Genomic DNA, 13,671 nt, shown 5'->3' on the forward strand with positions numbered 1-13,671 from the left:
GGTTAGCGACGGATCCATTTCACGTTGACGTGGATGTGTTGCCAGACAGACTACAAGAGGAAGTCTTAGAAATTAAAAATGATTCTGCAGCGAAGTATGACTTTAAGAAGATGGATAGCCTTTATTTTGGGTGAAATATCTCACGGTGTATCCCAGCACAGCAGAACAAGCACTGAAACTGTATTTACCATTTTCAAGCACTTATTTGTGCGAAAGAGCATTTTCAGCGGTAGTGGCGATAAAAAGTAAGCTTCGAAGCAAACTCAGTATTGCCAATGATTTACGTCGCGCAGTTTCTACTATTCAGCCAAGAATTCAAAATCTTGTAAAAAATATGCAAGTTCATCCTTCACATTGATTTATTTGTTTGTTTCTTGCCATATGTGTGTGGAAATAATATTTTTACAATATACACGTCACATTATAAGAGAACTTGTTATTTTTCTCCTAACTATCCTTACATGTAGGTAATACTGTAAAATTATAAAAAAACTATTTCGAAGAAACAATATAAAATAAACTTAGTGAATCTGATTTAAATATAAATACTGCGTGTGATCCTTATGGATTCTGATGTAACGTGTGGTATGTTATTTCAACTAATAATAGCATTTCTTCTGGATGAAGACACAGCGAATGTTTATCCTAGATATGGCAAGCGAAGAGTAGTCCTAAAATCGTATACTGGTGAAGAAATGGAGTGCAGCAAGGGAATGTAATCAAGGTAAGGAAGTTGTTTTATTCATATTTTTTAAAGTTCTGTGCAATCTGCAAAATTATTTCGTAAAACTTATTTTTTATTTTTTGTCTGGTTCTGAGAACTGGGCGTTTGTCGCCGTTCGGTAACTGTAAATACCAACCTACGCGCAATGACAATAGGGAACGCTATAGGCGTACAAATCAGTGATGTTCGTTAACACCGAATGACTAATTTTGATAATGAGTGAGAGTAATAAGCTACACTCAAAATTATGGCCCGCATCCACTAACCTGCAAAGGTCGCAAATATTTTTCCTTTACCAAGGACTTTCTTTACTTTAGGAGTGGCTTATAATCACTAGACTAGACTGATGACGTAATAACTGCGACTCGATACATTAACAAATGGTTCAAATGACTCTGAACACTATGAGACTTAACATCGGAGGTCATCAGTCCCATAGAACATAGAACTACTTAAACCTAACTAACCTAAGGACATCACACACATCCATGCCCGAGGCAGGATTCGAACCTGCGACCGTAGCAATCGCGCGGCTACGGACTGAAGCGCCTAGAACCGCTCGGCCACACCGGCTGGCGATACATTAACAGCCCACCATGTTACAGACGTCACCATCACAAATTTTTCAATAGTTTCTTGATAATTAATAAAAATCTGTATATTTTTTTTAGGGGGGACACGGAAGTTCTCTTTTCGGCAGAAAGGGGGCGTGACAAACAAAACAGCATCATGATGGTCGCACCCGTGTTTGGCGACATCGCGGTGAACGAACATTGGAAGCGTGTATTCGTCATTGCCATACTGGCGTATCACTCGGTGTGATGCTATGGGGCGCCATTGGTTACACGTCTCGGTCATCTTTTGTTTGCATTGACAGCGTTTTGAACAGTGGACGTTACATTTCAGATGTGTTACGACCCGTGGCTCTACCCTTCATTCGATCCCTGCGAAACCATACATTTCAGCAGGATAATGCACGACCGCATGTTGCATGTCCTGTACGGACCTTTCTGGATACAGAAAATGTTCGACTGCTGCCCTGGCCAGCACATTCTCCAGATCTCTCACCAACTGAAAACGTCTGGTCAATGGTGGCCGAGCAACTGGCTCGTGACAATACGCCAGTCACTACTCTTGATGAACTGTGGTATCGTGTTGAAGCTGCATGGGCAGCTGTACCTGTACATGCCATACAAGCTATGTTTGACTCAATGCCCAGGCGTATCAAGGCCGTTATTACGGTCAGAGGTGGTGGTTCTGGGTACTGATTTCTCAGGATCTATGCACCCAAACTGCGTGAAAATGTAATCACATGTCAGTTCTAGTATAATATATTTGTCCAATGAATACCTGTTTATCATCTGCATTTCTTCTTGGTGCAGCAATTTTAATGGCCAGTAGTGTAGATTTCCGTTAATCCGAACTGACTGGGACCAGACCTTGTTCGGATTACCGATTTGTTCGGATTAGCCGGAATTACGGTGACGAGTTTCTAGAATGAAGTGTACCAAGCAGATAAGTAGGTTCACCATGGTAACAAATGGGAACAAGTGTGGGAACAGTGGCCCACTCTCACCCCCCTGCCCCTGTTGTCGTGCATTGTTGGGATCTTTGTAGTGTCTGAGGTCAGTGCACTGCCAGCTGGCTCGCAAAGCGCTTGGTTATGTTAGTTATCGATCGCTGGCACGCGTAACAGTTGTATTGCATTCGTTCAGGTGTAGCAGTGTACGTATTTTCGTCATGAGTAAATGGAAACATACAACGTTAACTCTTGAAGATAAAGTGAATGCTTTGAAGCAGATAGACAATAGTGGGAATGTATCTAAACTGGCAACGGAACTGGGTGTTGGTAAAGCAACCATTTGTGATTGGATGAAGAACTGAGTGAAGCTTGAACAGTCTTCAGGAAGAACACTCGAAATTAGGCAGACTTTGAAACAGTCCCTGCATGATAAAGTGGATGAAGCTCTTTTCCTTTGGTTTACGCAGGAAAGAGAAAGTGGAACACCTTTGAGTGGAGCACTGGTTCAGGAGAAGGCTGTTTAGCTGAACAACTGAAAACGTCTGAATGGTGATGAGTCTTTTAGTGCGAACGCAGGTTGGCTGAACAGATTCAAAAGACGCCATGGCATCCGTCAGTCAACAATTACTGGAGAGAAGCTTTCTTCTGACTGTGATAAAGCGAAGGAATACTTGAGTGAGTTTGAAAAAATTATAAGAGAGGGAAAGCATTCTCCCCAACAAATTTATAACGCTGACGAGACTGGCCTTAATTTTAGGGCACTGCCAACAAAAAGCCTGGCATCAAAAGCAGAAGACCATGTTCCTGGCTTTAAAATGTGCAAAGATCCTGTGATTTTACTAGCGTGCAGCAAAGCCGCTGGTAATCACAAGCTGCCTTTAATGCTGATCAGTAAATCTGCTAGGCCCATAGCTTTTACAAAAACTGCAACATGACGTCCCTGCCCCCGCATATTATCGCAACCAGAAAAATCATGGGTGGCTGGTAAGCTGTTCGAAGAATGGTTTCACAGCCAGTTCGTTCTCTCTGTTCGACGGTTTTCTAAGGAAAATCATTTGTCTCCCCATGTAATCCTCTTGGTTGATAACGCGCCATCTCACCCCAGCACTGAGGAATTATGTGATGGAGAAATTATGGCGAAGTTTTTGCCGCGGAATGTTACACCAATTCTACAGCCGATGGATCAGGGCGTACTGCTAACATTAAAACTGATTTACAGTAAACAATTTTTAAGAATGCTGATCGAAGATGATAGCATTCCTTTAGTGGGCAAAATAAAAATGACCAAGGTGAAGGATGTTGTTTACTGGGCCTCTGAGGCATGGCTGAATATTTCAGAAAATACTCTGAGAAAATCGTGGAGAAAAATGTGGACATCTCTTGAATTTCAGGAAAACCTAGTTGAAAATGAAGAGGAAAATCTACTACAAAGGATATAGACAATCCCTGTATGTGAAGAAGCTAGTGAAGGAGACGTAGATGAGTGGATGGCACCGGATGGGGCATGTGTGGAGAACCTTACTGACGCTGATTTAGCTGCTGCTGTGACTCAAGACCAGGAATAAGTGGACTGCTGTGACGAAGTGACAATGAGGCTGAAAGCGACAAAGGAGAGCTGGTGACACGCAGTGACGCAGCAGAAGCCCTTGACATCGCGCTACGTTATTTGGAACAGCAGCCCACTGCTAGACCTGTTGATCTGATGTTTATGAGACGACGGCACAACTATGCAGCATATAACAGACTGTCTTCATTACGCCAAAAAACAATGACTGAGTTTTTTGTCATCTAAAATGTAGGGATAAAATGTCCGCTGTATTTGAGTAAGTTTGACAGCTTTGCTTTCTTTGTTATGCATTGTTTAAACCTAAAGTTTTCTCGCCAATTTTTCTAATACATACACTCCTGGAAATGGAAAAAAGAACACATTGACACCGGTGTGTCAGACCCACCATACTTGCTCCGGACACTGCGAGAGGGGTGTACAAGCAATGATCACACGCACGGCGCAGCGGACACACCAGGAACCGCGGTGTTGGCCGTCGAATGGCGTTAGCTGCGCAGCATTTGTGCACCGCCGCCGTCAGTGTCAGCCAGTTTGCCGTGGCATACGGAGCTCCATCGCAGTCTTTAACACTGGTAGCATGCCACGACAGCGTGAACGTGAACCGTATGTGCAGTTGACGGACTTTGAGCGAGGGCGTATAGTGGGCATGCGGGAGGCCGGGTGGACGTACCGCCGAATTGCTCAACACGTGGGGCGTGAGGTCTCCACAGTACATCGATGTTGTCGCCAGTGGTCGGCGGAAGGTGCACGTGCCCGTCGACCTGGGACCGGACCGCAGCGACGCACGGATGCACGCCAAGACCGTAGGATCCTACGCAGTGCCGTAGGGGACCGCACCGCCACTTCCCAGCAAATTAGGGACACTGTTGCTCCTGGGGTATCGGCGAGGACCATTCGCAACCGTCTCCATGAAGCTGGGCTACGGTCCCGTACACCGTTAGGCCGTCTTCCGCTCACGCCCCAACATCGTGCAGCCCGCCTCCAGTGGTGTCGCGATAGGCGTGAATGGAGGGACGAATGGAGACGTGTCGTCTTCAGCGATGAGAGTCGCTTCTGCCTTGGTGCCAATGATGCTCGTATGCGTGTTTGGCGCCGTGCAGGTGAGCGCCACAATCAGGACTGCATACGACCGAGGTACACAGGGCCAACACCCGGCATCATGGTGTGGGGAGCGATCTCCTACACTGGCCGTACACCACTGGTGATCGTCGAGGGGACACTGAATAGTGCACGGTACATTCAAACCGTCATCGAACCCATCGTTCTACCATTCCTAGACCGGCAAGGGAACTTGCTGTTCCAACAGGACAATGCACGTCCGCATGCATCTCGTGCCATCCAACGTGCTCTAGAAGGTGTAAGTCAACTACCCTGGCCAGCAAGATCTCCGGATCTGTCCCCCATTGAACATGTTTGAGACTGGATGAAGCGTCATCTCACGCGGTCTGCACGTCCAGCACGAACGCTGATCCAACTGAGGCGCCAGGTGGAAATGGCATGGCAAGCCGTTCCACAGGACTACATCCAGCATCTCTACGATCGTCTCCATGGGAGAATATTAGCCTGCATTGCTGCGAAAGGTGGATATACACTGTATTAGTGCCGACATTGTGCATGCTCTGTTGCCTGTGTCTATGTGCCTGTGGTTCTGTCAGTGTGATCATGTGATGTATCTGACCCCAGGAATGTGCCAATAAAGTTTCCCCTTCCTGGGACAATGAATTCACGGTGTTCTTATTTCAATTTCCAGGAGTGTATTTACAGTACTGTGTAAATTGAAATAGTGTATATGTACAGCAGTTTACCGCATAGTTTTCTATACTTAGACTAACATTTTTCATAATGAGATTTTCACTCTGCAGCAGAGTGTGTGCTGATATGAAACTCCCTGGCAGATTAAAACTGTGTGCCGGACCGAAACTCGAACTGGTAGAACTGAAGCTGTGAGGACGGGACATGAGTTGTGATTGGGTAGCTCAGTTAGTAGAGGACTTGCACGCGAAAGGCAAAGGTCGCGAGTTCGAGTCTCAGTCTGGCACACAGTTTTAATCTCCTGGGAAGTTTCATAACATTTTTCATGTTCGCATTAACCGAACGTTCGGATTGCCAGGGTTCAGATTAGCGGGACTCTGCTGTATATGTGATCTGCCTTGATCACATACCCTCATCAGAATCAGCTGTCATACCGTTGAGTTTTCCACCAAATTCCTTGTATTCGTGTTCAGGCACCCGTCTGTGATGAAGACTTCAGCCAGTTGCACACTGGCCGACCCCTCTCCAGGACGACAACGCGATGGCAGTGCCCTCTATGCGAAGAGGACATAAGCCCTGCGCCCACTGGCTGTGGCCAGGTCTACAGAAGCATCAAGACGAGCAACCTGGATAGAAGCATCCACTGTATTCAATGGTATTGGAATAATTATACTAAAGGACACTGATTATATTGCATGTCGCCCTTTACTTGCGACACATCTATGTATTTCTCAAAGTTAATATTGTCATTGATTCATTTTGTAATAAAGCTCTTTAATACGATTTGCTTGAATTGTTGTCTAGTGATCCGAGGAGCAGGTTTCATAGACGCCCAATCTTTGACAACTAGGGAGGATACAACAAGGGGAGTGGGAGAGACTCAACAATTCAGTCAAGTTTGCTCCACAATGTATGCAACCTGCACTAACAATATGCCCTCAATTCGGCTTTATACCATTACTAATGAATACTGTTCTGTCCATAGCATAATACTCATACATGCCCATGAGATCACCAGTTTCCGACTGGAGTTCCTTAAACCACATGCTATAACCAATTTGCCATTACCTCACTTTTCATTTAAAGTGAATTTCGAATTATTTTACTATGTAACATGGATCAAGCAAAGCTTGATAATGGGCAAAGTATTTTGGGAGACTATCATAACAGTGTAGGGAGAGATTGAGACAGTCTCCATTGCACAGATAACACTCATTCCACCGGACCCTCCTCTTTCCTTTAAAGCAAGTGAAAGGGCGCACTGCTGAAGAGACTGGACATACGTTCGTAATGACGGTCGTTCAGATCTCCGTCCAGCCATTGTAGATCGCTTGAGGCAAAAGAAGGGATAGTGCTTTCCGAAAGACACAGGCGATTTCCTTCTCAATCGTTAACCAATTCTGAGCATTTTCTCCACCTCTGATCATCTAGTAGTCTGTGAGACTTTAAACGCTAATCTTTCTCCTTTTTCGTACTAGCATTAAGAACTTGCTGCGAGTATTACGTCGTCGATCTAGATTAACCACTCACTGGAGTAGCCTCGATAGTATTGGGGAGCGAATTATAGATCGCGATGTTTCTCTGACAAAGAAATGTATTTTGCTTGCTCAGCTGTAGGATAAGAAAAGAATTTATCTATATTTACTCGTGGAACAGAAGGTGAAAACGTGGTTTGCACTTGGGCTTTGTGGGAAACTAGCGTTATGGTGATTTTGCAGAGGATTTTACTTGGACGTAGCCTAGTAGTATCTAGGAAGAACAACGAGAGCTTGCTTGAAGGTTTGTATGCATCAGAGAGGACGTCAGGTGAGTACGTACGCCAGTACGGGCTGAAGAAACAAGGGCATTGACGCGCAGGGAAGAGTACGTCAACGAGCAGGTGACGCACGTGGTCAGTTGTGTGAACGACTTGTTTGAGCGGCGATAGCGGGGCGCTGTTGTCCCAGTGCTCGGTAGCGCGATGGAGAAGCGGGCTCCTGGAGCCAATAAGCCAGGACTTATTCGGGTAGCATCCCGTATTGTGAAGTGTTTAATCAGTCGTATGTCAAATTCACTTTCTTTGAATTGGACTGAAGTGTGTAGATGCAAGAATGCGACACTTTTTGAGACTTTTAGTTCCACTAATTACGTGGCTCAAAACTTGAAAAAGCCTTAAATGAATTTTTCTGCAAGCTACCTCTACGTCGCAGCTCCTTAAAAATTCGTTCATCTTACCTGTCCATGAGCACCTGTTCTTCTGTGGAACTGAATCATAGGTTTCACCCTAGAATCACTGACGGCCGTGACGATGAAATGAATGTATTTTGATCTTTAGGTTTTCCGAATTATCATCCTTTCTTGTTAGTTCTTAATCAATTCACGGAGAAGATGCGGACAATACCTGCTTAGCAGACTACACATTACTCAGCCAGATTGCGGTACAAGAAGTGAAGTCATGCACTGTATCGAACAGGAAGGGTCAATCCCTCTGCAAACAAAAGCACACATCCTGTAGCGCGAGAAATACCGCAGCCTTCCTCCTTTGTGACACATTGTTCAGTGTGGAGCTGATAGCAGACCTGAAAAACTGGTAAAATGCCTAAAATTGATTGCACTATCAGCTGTGATGCTTATTACAATGCATTGGGGGTGTCTTTTCCTTCCCATCTATCCAATGGTGTGCTGTTGATTATCACATAATGATTGACTGACATCACTTGTTTGAAAGAGTCTTGGTGGAGCGGCAGCACCTTCCCGGGATAGCTAGCACTGAAGCCATGATGATGTACATGACCGCAGTATGAGGTATCACTTGAAATGGAACACCGAGACATCTGGTACATAGTCACGGTGAAAGATGAGTTTAAATGTAGAGGTCATCAATCACCTTTGGACAGCTGTTTGGAAACGCTCCACAATATCCCAAAACTCTACCAGTTTCCATACACTGTAATGTCTTTTATTTCAGTTATTCCACAACGGCCACAACGGCTGGCGATACATTAACAGCCCACCATGTCACATGACGCCACTATCACAAATTTTTCAATAGTTTCTTGATAATTAATAAAAATCTGTATATTTATTTAGGGGGGGCACGGAAGTTTTCTTTTCGGCAGAAGGGGGGCGTGACAAACAAAACAGCATCATGATGGTCGCATCCGTGTTTGGCGACATCGCGGTGAACGAACATTGGTGGCGTGTATTCGTCATCGCCATACTGGCGTATCACTCGGTGTGATGGTATAGGGCGCCATTGGTTACACGTCTCGGTCACCTCTTGTTTGCATTGACGGCGTGTTGAACAGTGGACGTTACATTTCAGATGTGTTACGACCCATGGCTCTACCCTTCATTCGATCCCTGCGAAACCCTACATTTCAGCAGGATAATGCACGACCGCATGTTGCAGGTCTTGTACGGGCCTTTCTGGATACAGAAAATGTTCGACTGCTGCCCTGGCCAGCACATTCTCCAGATCTCTCACCAACTGAAAACGTCTGGTCAATGGTGGCCGAGCAATTGGCTCATGACAATACGCCAGTCACTAACCTTGATGAACTGTGGTATCGTGTTGAAGCTGCATGGGCTGTACCTGTGGATGAAGCTGTACCTGTACACGCCATCCAAGCTATGTTTGACTCAATGCCCAGGCGTATCAAGGCCGTTATTACGGTCAGAGGTGGTGGTTCTGGGTACTGATTTCTCAGGATCTATGTACCCAAACTGCGTGAAAATGGAATCACATGTCAGTTCTTGTATAATATATTTGTCCAATGAATACCTGTTTATCATCTGCATTTCTTCTTGGTGCAGCAATTTTAATAGCCAGTAGTGTAGATTTCCGTTAATCCGAACTAACTGGGACCAGACCTTGTTCGGATTACCGATTTGTTCGGATTAGCCGGAATTACGGTGATGTGTTTCTAGAATGAAGTGTGCCAAGCAGATAAGTAGGTTCACCATGGTAACAAATGGGAACAAGTGTCTTTTATTTCAGTCATTCTGTGTGTGTTGTGGGAGCAGCAGCATAATTTAGATCATGCAATGTCCAATTTTCTGTGAGAGCTGATGGAGCAAAACGTGTTAGTGTCAGTTTAGGACCTGACACAGACCTTGAAGTCATGGTGAAACAAGCAGAACGTATGGTGGTGTACAAAGCTGTAGTCATATACTGCTTGAATGTGTTACAGCAGAAAAACACTGCATCAAACAACAATTCATGGACCCTGTGTTGCGACTGATAGTCTGTGGGGTATGATCCTCCTACAGTACAGGCAATGAATCTTTACACTGGTCTGTGCAGGTTACTTAAATCACTGATCAACTGCTCCAGTGGATCAATACCTTATATTTAATGGCATGGCCATATATATTTGATGCCAGCAGACAGATGGTAGTTGTTCTCATTATACAGGGTGAGTCACCTAACATTACCGCTGGATATATTTCGTAAACCACATCAAATACTGACGAATCGATTCCACAGACCGAACGTGAGGAGAGGGGCTAGTGTAATTGGTTAATACAAACCATAACAAAATGCACGGAAGTATGTTTTTTAACACAAACCTACGTTTTTTTAAATGGAACCCCGTTAGTTTTGTTAGCACATCTGAACATATAAACAAATACGTAATCAGTGCCGTTTTTTGCATTGTAAAATGTTAATTACATCCGGAGATATTGTAACCTAAAGTTGACGCTTGAGTACCACTCCTCCGCTGTTCGATCGTGTGTATCGGAGAGCACCGAATTACGTAGGGATCCTAAGAGAACGGTGATGGACCTTAGGTACAGAAGAGACTGGAACAGCACATTGGTCTTTTTCACTGACGCACATGTACATTACCATGAGGAGTGAGGTACACGTACACACGTGGTTTCCGTTTTTAATTACGGAGTGGAATAGAGTGTGTCCCGACATGTCAGGCCAATAGATGTTCAATGTGGTGGCCATCATTTGCTGCACACAATTGCAATCTCTGGCGTAATGAATGTCGTACACGCCGCAGTACATCTGGTGTAATTTCGCCGCAGGCTGCCAAAATACGTTGTTTCATATCCTCTGGGGTTGTAGGCACATCACGGTACACATTCTCCTTTAAAGTACCCCACAGAAAGAAGTCCAGAGGTGTAAGATCAGGAGAACGGGCTGGCCAATTTATGCGTCCTCCACGTCCTATGAAACTCCCATCGAACATCCTGTCAAGGGTCAGTCTAGTGTTAATTGTGGAATGTGCAGGTGCACCATCATGCTGATACCACATACGTCGACGCGTTTCCAGTGGGTTCATTTTCGAGCAACGTTGGCGGATCATTCTGTAGAAACGCGATGTATGTTGCAGCTGATTGGACCCATGCAATGAAGTGAGGACCAATGAGGTGGTCGCCAATGATTCCGCACCATACATTTACAGTCCACGGTCGCTGTCGTTCTACCTGTCTGAGCCAGCGAGGATTGTCCACGGACCAGTAATGCATGTTCCGTAGATTCACTGCCCCGTGGTTTGTGAAACCCGCTTCATCGGTAAACAGGTAGAACTGCAACGCATTCTCTGTTAATGCCCATTGACAGAATTGCTCTCGATGATTAAAGTCATCACCATGTAATTGCTGATGTAGCGACACATGAAAAGGGTGAAAGCGGTGACGATGCAGTACGCACATGACACTACTTTGACTCAGTCCACCGGCTCTCGCAATGTCCCGTGTACTCATGTGTGGGTTCATGGCAACAGCAGCTAACACACCAACTGCACCCGCTTCTCCTTGACGGGCCTGTTATGAACCCGTTTGCGTGCTACGACCATACCTGTTGCATACAGTTGGCGGTAGATGTTTTGCAATGTGCGGCACGTTGGATGCTCTCTGTCCGGGTACCGTTCTGCATACACCCAGCAGGCTTCAGCTGCATTTCGTCGACACTCGTCATAGATGAGTATCATCTCCCCCTTTTCAGAGTTCGAATACACCATGGTCACAGTTCCTACAACACTACACTATCGCAGACGTCTGGTAACACGGTGTACTACAGTTGGTCTGCGTGCGGAGACGAATGCAGAATAACAATAGCAGCAAGCGCTACATGCGGACACTGCGACAGATAGACCAAACGACAACAGTGCATTACAGCCACACTCGTAAACTGCAGATGCTGCTCGCCGACCGTGGCCCGTGTTTGTTACAACACGCAACTGAACGTAGGAGGTTTCAAGCGTCAACTTTAGGTTACAATATCTCCGGATGTAATTAACGTTTTACAATGCAACAAACGGCACTGATTACGTATTTGTTTATATGTTCAGATGTGCTAACAAAACTAACGGGGTTCCATTTAAAAAAACGTAGGTTTGTGTTAAAAAACATACTTCCGTGCATTTTTGTATGGTTTGTATTAAACAATTACACTAGCCCCTCTCCTCACGTTCGGTCTGTGGAATCGGTTCGTCAGTATTTGATGTGGTTTACGAAATATATCCAGCGGTAACGTTAAGTGATGTAACATTACGAGTCAAGATAGCTGAATAGCGTAAAGTTATCATTAAAAACGCACGCCGCGCGATTTAATTGAATAGCGTAAAGTTATCATTAAAAACGCACGCCGCGCGATTTATGACGATTTGTTTGGTCATAATAGTAGTAACATGCTTTCGAATACAACTAAAATATAACGGCGATACCTGTTTAGTGTTATTGGAAACAATATGTAGTAAATTAATGAGTAAGGTAGCCGATCCTATAAGAAGAGGTGAAATTGGGCATATTAAGGTGTTTTGCTTTATGTCGACTAAGCCGATTATACGGCGTCTTTTTTTTCGTTTACACTTAAAAAAAAATAAACGAGTAACGAAGTGCTAATTGTGCGTTGTGAAAAATATAGGGGCGAATTTTAAATTGTTACAGTGTATAATCAGACTAACAAATGGACATTCAGTTACGGGAAATAGCGGACAGCGAAGTGTGGTCATTAAATTGAGTACACCTACAGGGCGGTCAATTCCGGGATAAGTCTATTCGCATCTCACGAGGGACGCGGTATTGAGACCGGTTTTTTTCTTATTATATCACGGAGAGCGGGCTTCAATTTATAAAAAGGAGAAAAACTGTATCATTATCATTGACTGTTGGTGTTAAGCAACCAAAACTGTTCAGCAAAGGGTTTCGGTGAATGAGTGGTGAATGCGAAATGAAACTGTGAACGAAGTTATGTTAAATAAAGCAGAAGAGACAAGACAGTTTGGTCGTATCTGTTATTATTCCATCAACCGTAACATTTCTTCTCGTTGTACGAAGCCTTTATAGACGATCATTATGACGATTTGCTTTGAAGGGATCTCGTTACGAGTTAAGTTTTGGGGACCTGGTCAACAGGGGATAGTTCGTAGATCTTAACTACTGCAGCTATTCTGGAATCAGGTGCTACCGTGACCGTTGTGTTGTCAATGGCTTAAGGTCATCATATCTCATGCTCTAAGATCGACGCGCCTTTCCTCTTGGTATAACGGTGTCTCACGGTAACAACATCAACGCCGACGGCGAAGGAAGATACGGTAGAAGTGGCGCCACAACGTGCGGCTCGATCGAGGAGGATTGCTGCATCGGGTCGAGTGTCATCCGGATTCACGAACCTAGAGTTGGAAAATATTGTAGCAGCCAGTGAGTCTGTCCAACGAAAGAGGTATTCTTCAATAGTCGCTAAAAGTGAGCGATACTACCAGGTATGATTAAAATAACTGTATAATTATAAAAAAAAAGAAGTTGAGACTTGTGATTTCGGTAGATAAATATATATAAATACATAGTGAAAATAAGTGTATGTCTTGGTAGTGAATAATCATGTCAAAACGAACGAAAAGAATACATGATAATGTGCAGTTGAGTAGAGTAATGAGTAGAGAGAGAGAGAGGAAAGTGAAGAGGATATGAATGATGCATCCCATGAGCTCAATCTGGGACAGGAGACATGTACAGATAATAATACAGTTATTGATTTAGAGCCATTAGGAGATTCAAATACAATGATAAGTAAGGTAAGCAGCGTGGGAGAACATAAAGATCTTGAGGTTTCGGAAGTAGATCAGGAAGTTGATCCTCAAAATGGAAATATTAATCAAAAAATGTTTG

Source organism: Schistocerca cancellata, chromosome 3, assembly GCF_023864275.1.
Source record: "Schistocerca cancellata isolate TAMUIC-IGC-003103 chromosome 3, iqSchCanc2.1, whole genome shotgun sequence".
In the NCBI taxonomy this organism is placed as follows: domain Eukaryota; kingdom Metazoa; phylum Arthropoda; class Insecta; order Orthoptera; family Acrididae; genus Schistocerca; species Schistocerca cancellata.